The sequence below is a fragment of the Corapipo altera genome, unplaced genomic scaffold, assembly GCF_003945725.1.
Source record: "Corapipo altera isolate COAL_440 unplaced genomic scaffold, ASM394572v1 61305, whole genome shotgun sequence".
NCBI lineage: Eukaryota > Metazoa > Chordata > Aves > Passeriformes > Pipridae > Corapipo > Corapipo altera.
The window spans coordinates 67,760-77,440 of NW_020884909.1; the positions used below are offsets into that span (position 1 = coordinate 67,760).

The window sequence follows — 9,681 nt, forward strand, 5'->3', positions numbered from 1 at the left end:
AGCTTTATTTAATTTTACTTCAGTTGCTGCTCCTACAAGCACCAGAAAACACCATCTTATGGAAAAACAGTTGCCAAGCTAAGAAAAAAGAGCTTTTCCATTTGTTTAGTTGTGGTAAGATACTAGCAAAAAGTTGGACTAAAAATTAAATAAAAAAAACCCCAAACACATGGTTACAGGAGGAAGATGAGATGATGTCACCTCAGTTTTTTTTTAAATCCCCCCTTCAAATGCCAGCTGATGATTCACAGGCCAGAAATAGAGTATTCTCAGAACACACTTAACCTGTTATGTGCCTGATAATATTGAAATATTCTTACTTGCCTAACTACTTTTGAGATCCAGTTATTTGGTATATTTTGTCTTATGAACAATGTATTTAAGCTACAGAACAAGTATAGGCTTCAGCTACCAGAAAATTGGAGGTACACTGACATATGTCTTGTACATTTATGCTTGAAAATACTGAGAGTGATAACTCAGGCACTTGCTAGAACCAGTTGAGAGTTTTTAGAGTAAACTATATTTATTTATATTACTTGCCAAACTGCATTTTTCCCCCAGAAATGTGTTGTTGCCAATAAAATGTTAGTTGGTAAGGATTTTTCACGTCAGATATGGAATTCTTAGTTAAATTTAAAGAGAGATCGATCCAATTAATTACTTGGCAGTTATAATAGTCATCTAAAATGCAGGTGTCTTAGGATATGTATGCATTTGATGGTTGACTCAGCCTGAAGAAAACAATTCTTGCCTGTGCTGAGTAAGAAGTACTAATGATAGCTTGTGGTGTCCACATTAGGCTGCCTATTGTGTTCTTCTTTCTGTCCAATCACTATGGACAGAAACTGGAGAGCAGGATGGCTGGAGACAGAGAATTTTAGAGCTTGCATCACCCATGTTCTCTGGCTTAGCACATGCCTGTAAAATACACAGAAAAAGCAGATCATCCTAGATCTAAACAATCATCCGATCTTCCAGGATGTTACTGAGCTATAGTAAAGGTCAATTATAAGTCCTGAAATGTTTGCGTGAACTTGAAGATAGCAAAGACTTGATTTTAGGTCTTTGTGTCCTAGTTATTAATCTCACAGTCTTATACGGAGTACATGTTATGGCTAATACGGTTTTAAGGTCAAAATCTCTCCCCTAAAGGATGAGTTGCTAAGGTCACTAGATGGTGTGATTCTGCAGGCCTGAGCATTTGTCACCTCTAGGTCAGGTAAAGTTAGAACTGTAATCTGAGTAACCAAGCCCTAGGTAAGAGTCTTGACTGCTAGCAACTGAACAATAAAAAACTTTGTCTTGTTGGTGGGTTTTCTGTTTGTTTGGTTTTGGGGTTATTTGTGCGTGTTTTTTGTTTGTTTGGGGATTTTGTTTGGTTGGTTTTTTGTTTTGGGTTTTTTTGTTGTTTGTTTTTTTTCTCAGCAGAGGGAAAGTAGCTTGTAAATTCCTAAATTCATCCTTACACAAACCCCAATATTGTTCTCAGATAAGCTGTCATTCCAAGTTCTCTCCTTTCAGTCCTACCATTACACATTTAGTAAAAATTCCTGATTAGTTTACTGGGCAGAAGGTGGATGGGAAAATGACACCAGTAGTAAAGCAATTCAATCAGAAGTGTTACTGTAGTGTAACAACCTACCTTCAAAGGAGATTCATGTAATAAATTTTATTCGTCAGACTATATGTCTGCACACAATCATTTATCATGAATCCAATTATTTGGATAATGAGCAGTAGCTCGTTACATCATTGTAATTTAATCTCTGGCTTGATCTCTTCTCTCTAAGACTTCAGAGTAGCCAGGTGTACTACTGTCTGTGAAAGTATTTTCTTTTTAAAAATGAGTTCATCATCTTCAAATATATCACTTTACAGCTCTTTCCTGCAAAATTACATAACATGAGGAAAACATGGAATGTTGGAACAAAGGAAGTACAGAAAATGGATGGATATTACCTAGCAGCAGTGACTGGCCATTGCCAATAGCAAGCTATATGATGGTGAATTAATACCGTTTGGCAATGGTGTTTGTTCAGAATTGGCAGACCAAATTAGCAATGGCCAAGCAAAAAGAGTAGCTCCCAACAGGCCAATTTGTACAGGTAGTGAGTAATATATTTTCTAGTCTTTTCACAGAGGACTATTAGGGCTATTAAGAGGTTTGATTGGTTGTAAAATTTTCATCTCATTAAACATAAAGGAAAATATTGTAGTATACAGTAGTGTTTCTCTTTCTGGGGACCCTGAACCTTATAGGAAGTACAAGATATCAGGTATTGCCAGGGAGCAGCTCCTCACTTTGTTATCAATTTGCTTTCTCCAGGGCATACAAATGAGTACTGGCTATACTAACTAACTGTAAGCTTCTACTCTAGCTACCTACCTTTACTTTCTAGTGGCAGAGCACTTCAACAGAAAAGAGTGATTGTGATTACAGGCAGCCACTGAATGGTAGCTGATTCTCACTTCTCTCCACACAATGCTGGAAATTATAGGTAAGCTAAAAGCAGATGAACTTGCAAAACATCTAAAGAACACTATTGCTGTGTTGGATGTGGCTAAAACAAGACCTTAGTGAAGTAATGCATTTAGCCAAAATGTATATGGAAGATGAACCATGATGTAAAAACCAGCTAGAGATAACAGTGTGATCAGATACAGCATGTCTAAGCTCCCAAAAGCCCCAGAGTGGGTTGTAGTGTTCAGGACTTGGGCAAAAGGATGTTTTAAGTTGGTCATCCAGGCCTTGTAAAATCCTTAGACACTTTGCAAACTTAGCTGCACAGTTTTAGCCTTCCATTGTATGAGACAGTTGGATACTTCACAAGAGTGTGCTTTCACAGGAATAAATTAGTTTCTTTCTGTCAAAAGACTCAATTTATTAATTTCTAGCAATCTTAGAAGTAGGAGTCAAAGCATTGTAACTGCTGAATTACTCGAATGGTTTGTATAGGATATTTTGTTGACTAAATGTCTTTAAGGCAACATACCAATAAAACCCCTCTAGAATGCTATGCTATGGATTCTTATATGAGCCTGTTGTCTTTTTGTGCTTTTACATATTGCTCACTGATCTGGGGGACATGGGAGTGGGGAAAACAGGGTGTGATATTGTACAGAATTTACTTCATCATTTAGTGCCTTAACTGTTTTGAAAATTCTAAAGTAACAAGGTGAGGAAACACACTGTGCTTTTAGCTAGGGGAAAAAATTAATTAAGAATTTGCCATGTAGGAAAAAGAGTTAAAATCAGTACACTCCTCTCCCATGTTTCAGACATTTTTAATTCTAGAGAATTTTTTGGACTAATACTGAGAGGAGAGTCCACTTTAGATCACGATTGCAAAGAAGGCTTCCAAGAGAAAGCTTAAATACTGAGTGTAAAATCTCAACAGAAGGAGGTAGTGTGTTTAGATAGAGAAAAATGAAGAAATCATGTGACTCAAAGTCATATAGCAGGTAATTGACAGAGCCAGAAGTATAATTAAGAACCTCTGACCCATAATCATGTGTTTTCTACTGGATTATTTCTCTGTAGTAAGTAACTTCTCTATGGAAGCACCTCTTATAAATCTGTTTTCTATGTCCTTCATCCTTCCAACTGAGTCAATTCAGCCTGCACCCAAAAACTTCTAGCAATATCATGTTCCTTTTTTTCTGTTACCAAAACTATAAAGTACAAAAATAATTCGAACAGTGGAATAGAAGGAAATAGGAAAAAATATCTGCTAAGTTTTCTCCTGTTAAGCTGTAAACAAAATATATCTCCAGATCCATATTTACAGCCTTGTATCATGACAAGACCTTCACATGTTTGCAGCCCTTTGGGTTTTTTTGTGGCAGACGCTCTTTCCAAACATACTTGCCAGTGTTGAACCAGAGACTAATTCTCAAATTTCTTTCCAGTTTGCATGTGTACATTTGCTCTTGCCAGCTGCACCAGGTTTGACTATTTGCCCTGACATTTTCTTTCTGAATGAACACCATACCCAAATAATGACCACCAGCAGAGAATAGAAACACTTAGTTACATCCTTTCTCATTGACAGGACCTGAGGGAATGTCCTAAAGTTGTGTCAGGGGAGGTTTAGGTTGTATATTAGAAAAAGGTTCTTCATCCAGATGGTGTCTGGGCACTGAAAGAGGCTCTCCTGGGCAGTGGTCCCAGCACCAAACCTGACAGAGTTCAAGAAGTGTTTGGACAATGCTCTCAGGCACATGGTGTGACTCTTGGGGATGGTCCTGTGCAGGGTGAAGAGTTGGACTCGATTATCCTTGTGGGTGCCTTCCAGCTGAGCATATTCTGTGAGTATGTGATTTAGATCATATATATCAGACATCATACAATCGCTTTTCACCTTTGATTCAGCGGCCAGTCTGAGGTTGTTGGGATTCTTCTCCAGCTGTCTGAGGCTCCTGGTGATGGTATTCGACAAAATCCCATTGGTTTACAGCCACAATCCGTGGTTCTCCAGAGGCTTACAGGTAACCTTTGTCTAGAAAAACCAAATGTCAATCAGTACCTGATCTGAGTCAGCTTTAGTCAAGCACCTCTGCCAGAAGAACAGTTTCTATCAAATATAGTATGCAAGGTAAACAATGAGTTCAAAATATGTAACCATACTTGTGAGTTGTGAGCTTTCCTTATCCTGACCTCTAAGGCTATGCATGAGGAGAGGCTTGCATCTTCCTAACCAGTGACTTGTGAAAATTCATAAGGTCACAGGAGTAAAGTGAGTTTGTTTTTCCGTAAATCAGTGCTCCAGCCTATCATGGCTCTGTTTGATGATAAGTCCTGCTTATGTTGTTTGGCTGTATTTTTCTTGAGATAATTTTGTATCAAGGAACAGAGGAAGTTATCCTATAATAGAATAAAGCACCCGCTGAATTTTGTAGGACTTTTAAATATTTGTAAAAATAACTCTTTTTAAGACAGCTTTCTCAATAATAAATTCCCTTTTATATTAATAAGAATTAAGTAGTGTAAGAACTACATTTGGTATTAAATCCTTTGGCCCAATATGTGGTCTCTAAATTGCTAGTGCTTAATAAATATAAGAAACAAAGGAACAAATAGAAATACACCTTTTCAGCTACCAAAAAGCTTGCATGAGACAGTGATTATTGATAACATGGTGTTTTGTGAACTACATATGTTTTCCAAAGTAAAGCCAGAACACAAACACAATTATCAGAAGATTAAATCTCCTTCTGTATAAATTAAGAAGGGCTGCACATACTATGGTATTGCCTACAGCGATACATTTGGAGGACACCGGCTCATATCATTCTATATAGGTAAAGACCAAATTAACACAGACATTGGGCTAAACTGTTACAATTTGTTAGATAAATATCCAAACCTTACATCATCTTCTTTCCGTTAATCATCCAGTCACAGTCCAATACCAAAAGACAAAAGTTTAATGATTTATAATGCAATTAATAATTGCAGTATTCTGTGCTTTTAGTTTGCTTGTTGGTTTGTCTAAACATCTTCTCACCCCAGAAAAAGTAAAATGTATTCCCAGAAAAATTAGTTCTAACGGAGAAAAAGCTAATTCAAATCTGTGAAGATGAAGATAAACGCTTTTCAGCAATAATTAGAATACTGGACTGTATCCTCACAGTGTTCCTCAGAATTGAGTTGGTTCTTAATTTCCTTCACAACATCATTCCAATTAAAAGCACGTCTTTACCCAGAGAGCCACTGAGTGACTTGTTACACAAAATTTTTGTAAATCCAATTTATTTCTTACTATTAGAAGAATCACTCTATGTTATTTTAATCTCATGACAGCATGTAAACTAAGTTGCCTTTTATCTAGTTCATAGTTTACTTCCTACAAGCATGTATGGACTGAATACTTAAGTTTCTTCTGTAGTTGCAGCAAATAGTCACTCATATTTTCTACTGTATTTCTCCCTGCCTCTGTGATAAAGGTAGTTCTTCCCTCCTGACAGCTATCTACATTATGAATAACTGATATTAAAATAAGCCCAAAAGAAAAAAAATATTATTTATTGAAACCTGACTTAGGACAAAACAAGAAAAGCTAGAATCACATTGAGAAGCACTTCTCAGTATTAAATCTGGTTATTAGCTACCTCAGTAGATAATCTGGCTATCTTAGAAGGTTGATGTACCTTGGATAACACTAAGTTACTTGTCAGAGGTCTTCTGAGGAGAAGCACCCACAGCTTCCTCAGAGTTTAGTGGGAGAGATGAATAACATTTGTGATAACCAGGTCATTATTATGTTGACAGGATTTTAGAGATTTGACATAATTTTAAAAACCTACATTTGTAAGTGTTAATATTTTTCCTTTGAAGGTTCATGGCATACTGTAAGAGCTGCACATTGCCTAAATGAGGTGAGAACACATACCACTATTTACTGAGCAGTTCAAGGCACAGGCTGCTTGTTGGTACTAGTCATCTCCAGCATTTTTATCTCTGTTGAGCTGAAGGAACAGGAAGCATACAGTACCACAGTGGAACATCTATCAGGAAGCAAAAACAAAAAGCTTTTAGTAAAATACAAGCAAATTGAGTTAGAATGATTCACACAGAGACCAGAGAGTAAGGGAGACCTCCTCAGTAAGTGACGAGTTTCAGAGTGGGGCCACCTTACTCTAAACTCCTTATGGATTCTAGGGAGGGCTGGGTCCAATCATGATGCTAGACTTGGCTGGTCATTCATGCCCAATGGAATTATCTATACAATGTTTATAACAATATTGAATAGTTTTGTGGATTAGTAATATTTAATTACTATTAGCATTATTTTAAATTCTTACAATAATAACATTAACATATTATCAGCACTATTTCAATCACTTACCAAGGATCTGTCGCAAGTAGGGATCTCTCCACCTTAGGTAATGAAGGATCTTCTACTCTCAGGTAGGGAATTTCAAACCTCTTGAGGCATCCCTGCTGAAAGGGAGAGGCACCTGGCGAGCAGCCCAGCTACAGTCCAGGGAGAGCTCAAATTCAGCCCATCCTGGTGGTAATATTTATAGAGTGAAGTAGTTGGCTGCTACTCAATAGTACAGACAAGATAGATGTCTTCATTTTAGCTGCACTACCTTATCCTGCACTTTAATTATCTTGTATTTTTGGGTTTTGAAACCACCTCTGAACATATGTTTCTGAAGCACTTCCCACTCCTTTGTATGGGAGCCAGGAGCTTAACAGCATGCAGATTCATCACAGGCATGAGGCCTGTTGCTCCTTAGTCAGTCTGAAAAAAGGTATGGTTAGGGGTCAAATGTGTCTGTCACAATCACAAGATCAGTCCTCGTCTTACATGATATTTACTGTTTGATTTTGTTTAATGAACTTAAATGTACTTGATATTTTTCTCTCATATTGACTTAGAGATAAAGTATTATAAAAGTTGATGTTTGCATTCAGAATATAGCTTGGAATAAGACGACTTTCTAAGATTTTGTAGAATTTTTCCATGAAAATAACATGGGTTTTATAAATACTTAAGAAAATATTCAGAATTTTAAATCTGCAATGTAAATATATCACATATATATAGCAAGATCATGTTTTCACTCAATTTTAATTCCTCTATGAATTTACACTCAAATAATACAAAAGACAGCGTGGTTTTCATTTTAGAAGCTAATTATTTCAGTTCAAGTTATCAGCCAAATCCACATGCATACTGCATTTTTCCAAGCAGCTGGAAACCTGCCCAATATACAAGACAGAGATGATTTCACTGGCTATTTATCAGTCTGCCTTTTTGACAATCTGTCCTTCCTGAGCAAGCTAATTGTCAGCCAACTGTGGCGTGCACTGCTGAGCTGGGGTAGCTCATATTTATACACAAGCTAAAGCTTCTTGGTACATTAGATCACAGAGGCAAGGAACAGTATTCTGGTCTGTAAACAGAGTGGTGAACAGAGGAAAACACCTGAGGAGTTTTCATCACTCACCAAGGAGCAGAACTGCTGTACTGCATTATTTAAATGTACCAGATGGCAGAATCAGGGAATAAAAAGGGTCAGTGAAGGCATTTGCATTCCTGTATTACACGGCAAGCACAAGAACTGTAGATCAGAGAGACATGTTACATTCGAATTGGCCTTGTTTGACATTACAGCTGACAAACAGCAGATGGGACAAAATAAGACAAACCCTAAGGACGTGCTGTTATTAAATAATTACCAAAATGTCAGTTCTACGTGCTGTAACCACTTTGCCAAAGTTCTGTTTACCTTCTAACAGAAGGCCAGTCATTTCCTTGCCTAGCTGAGCAGAAGATATTAATTGTTCTCTTTTTAATTTCTTACTAACATATGAGAGAGAAGAAGAAAATAATTTTCTAGTTGTTTTGCCTTTTGTGATCGCTTTGCCAGGCATTCATTACATAATTCATAATGTCTTAATCAGCAGAGTAATAATATTATTTAAATCTGTGTACTTTACCTTGAAGGAAAAATCCACAAATCGTAGAAAAAATTCTGAGATGCAGGTGCAGTTTACAGGTACAAGGGCTGAGGTAGCAGGTCACAGTTCAGCCCTAGAGAGCCATGTGAGATGTCTGTATATACAGTCTCTTTCCAGTAAAGTACTCCAAACAATGTGGAAAATTTTTCCAGCACACCAAAAAGAAGAAGAGGAAAATCTTATGAATGGAAAGAGGCTAAGTGCTAAAAAGCATTTGATAATAATATCTCATGTTTCATTCTAAACTCCAGTTCTCAGCTAAAAAAGGCAAGCATGTTACTCAATCACTTCCAGTTCTATGAAGAAAAATTTTCTGCAGGGAAGTATGGGTTAAGTCTATTTCTTTTCTCTATAATTTTTTCAATTAATATTATTACTCTTTGAAAATAATACTTTTTATACCAACAATTTTATATTGAATATATTTACTTACTTAATTTACAGTTTATAAAATGTTAAGTATTGGAAGGGACCTTAAAGATCCTCTAGTCTCAACATCCCTCAGCTATGGGCAGGGACACCTCCCACTAGACCAGATTCCTCAAGGCCTTATCCAACCTGGCCTTGAACAGTGCCAGGGTTGGGACATCCACAACCTCCTTGGGTAACCTGTTCCAGTATCTCACCACCCTCACAGCACAGAATTTTTCCTCAATATGTAACCTAAATTTTCCCTCTTTCAATTTGTGCCCATTACTCCTTGTTCTGTCACTACAGTTCCTGACAAAGGGTCCCTCTCTGGCTTCCCTGTAGGCCCCTCCAGAGACTGGAAGGTTGCCATGAGTCTCCACACAATCTTCTCTTTTCCAGGCTGAACAGCCTCAACTTTCTCAGCCTGTCTTTGTAGAGGAGGTGCTCCAGTCCTCTTATCAACTTTGGCCCTCCTCTTGCCTTCTTCCAACAATTCCATGTCCTACTTATGTTGGGGACACCCAGAACTGTTTGCAGTACTCCAGGTGGGGTCTCACAAGAGCTGAGCGGAGGGGTAGAATCCTCTCCCTCGACCAGCTGGCCACGCTCCTTTTGGTGCAGCCCAGGATTCCACTGACTTTCTGGGCTGCCAGTGCACATCTCTGGGTCATGTTGAGTTTTTCATCAGCCATCACCCCCAAGTCCTTCTCACAGGGCTGCTCTCAGTCGCTTCTCTGTCCAGCCTGTAGGTGTGCCTGAGATTGCTGGGACCCAGGTGTAGGACCTTGTACTGC

The 9,681-nt window shown here is 37.9% G+C and overlaps 1 long non-coding RNA gene across 1 annotated transcript; it reads right to left on the reverse strand.

The window, feature by feature from the left end:
* Nucleotides 1-3,015: 3,015 nt before the first annotated feature.
* On the reverse strand, nt 3,016-6,882 carry LOC113951769. Its single transcript, XR_003529269.1, has 3 exons — nt 6,852-6,882; nt 6,396-6,510; nt 3,016-4,502 (listed from the first exon to the last, which is right to left on the reverse strand). It is a non-coding gene; the product is annotated as an uncharacterized LOC113951769 (long non-coding RNA).
* Nucleotides 6,883-9,681: the final 2,799 nt, after the last annotated feature.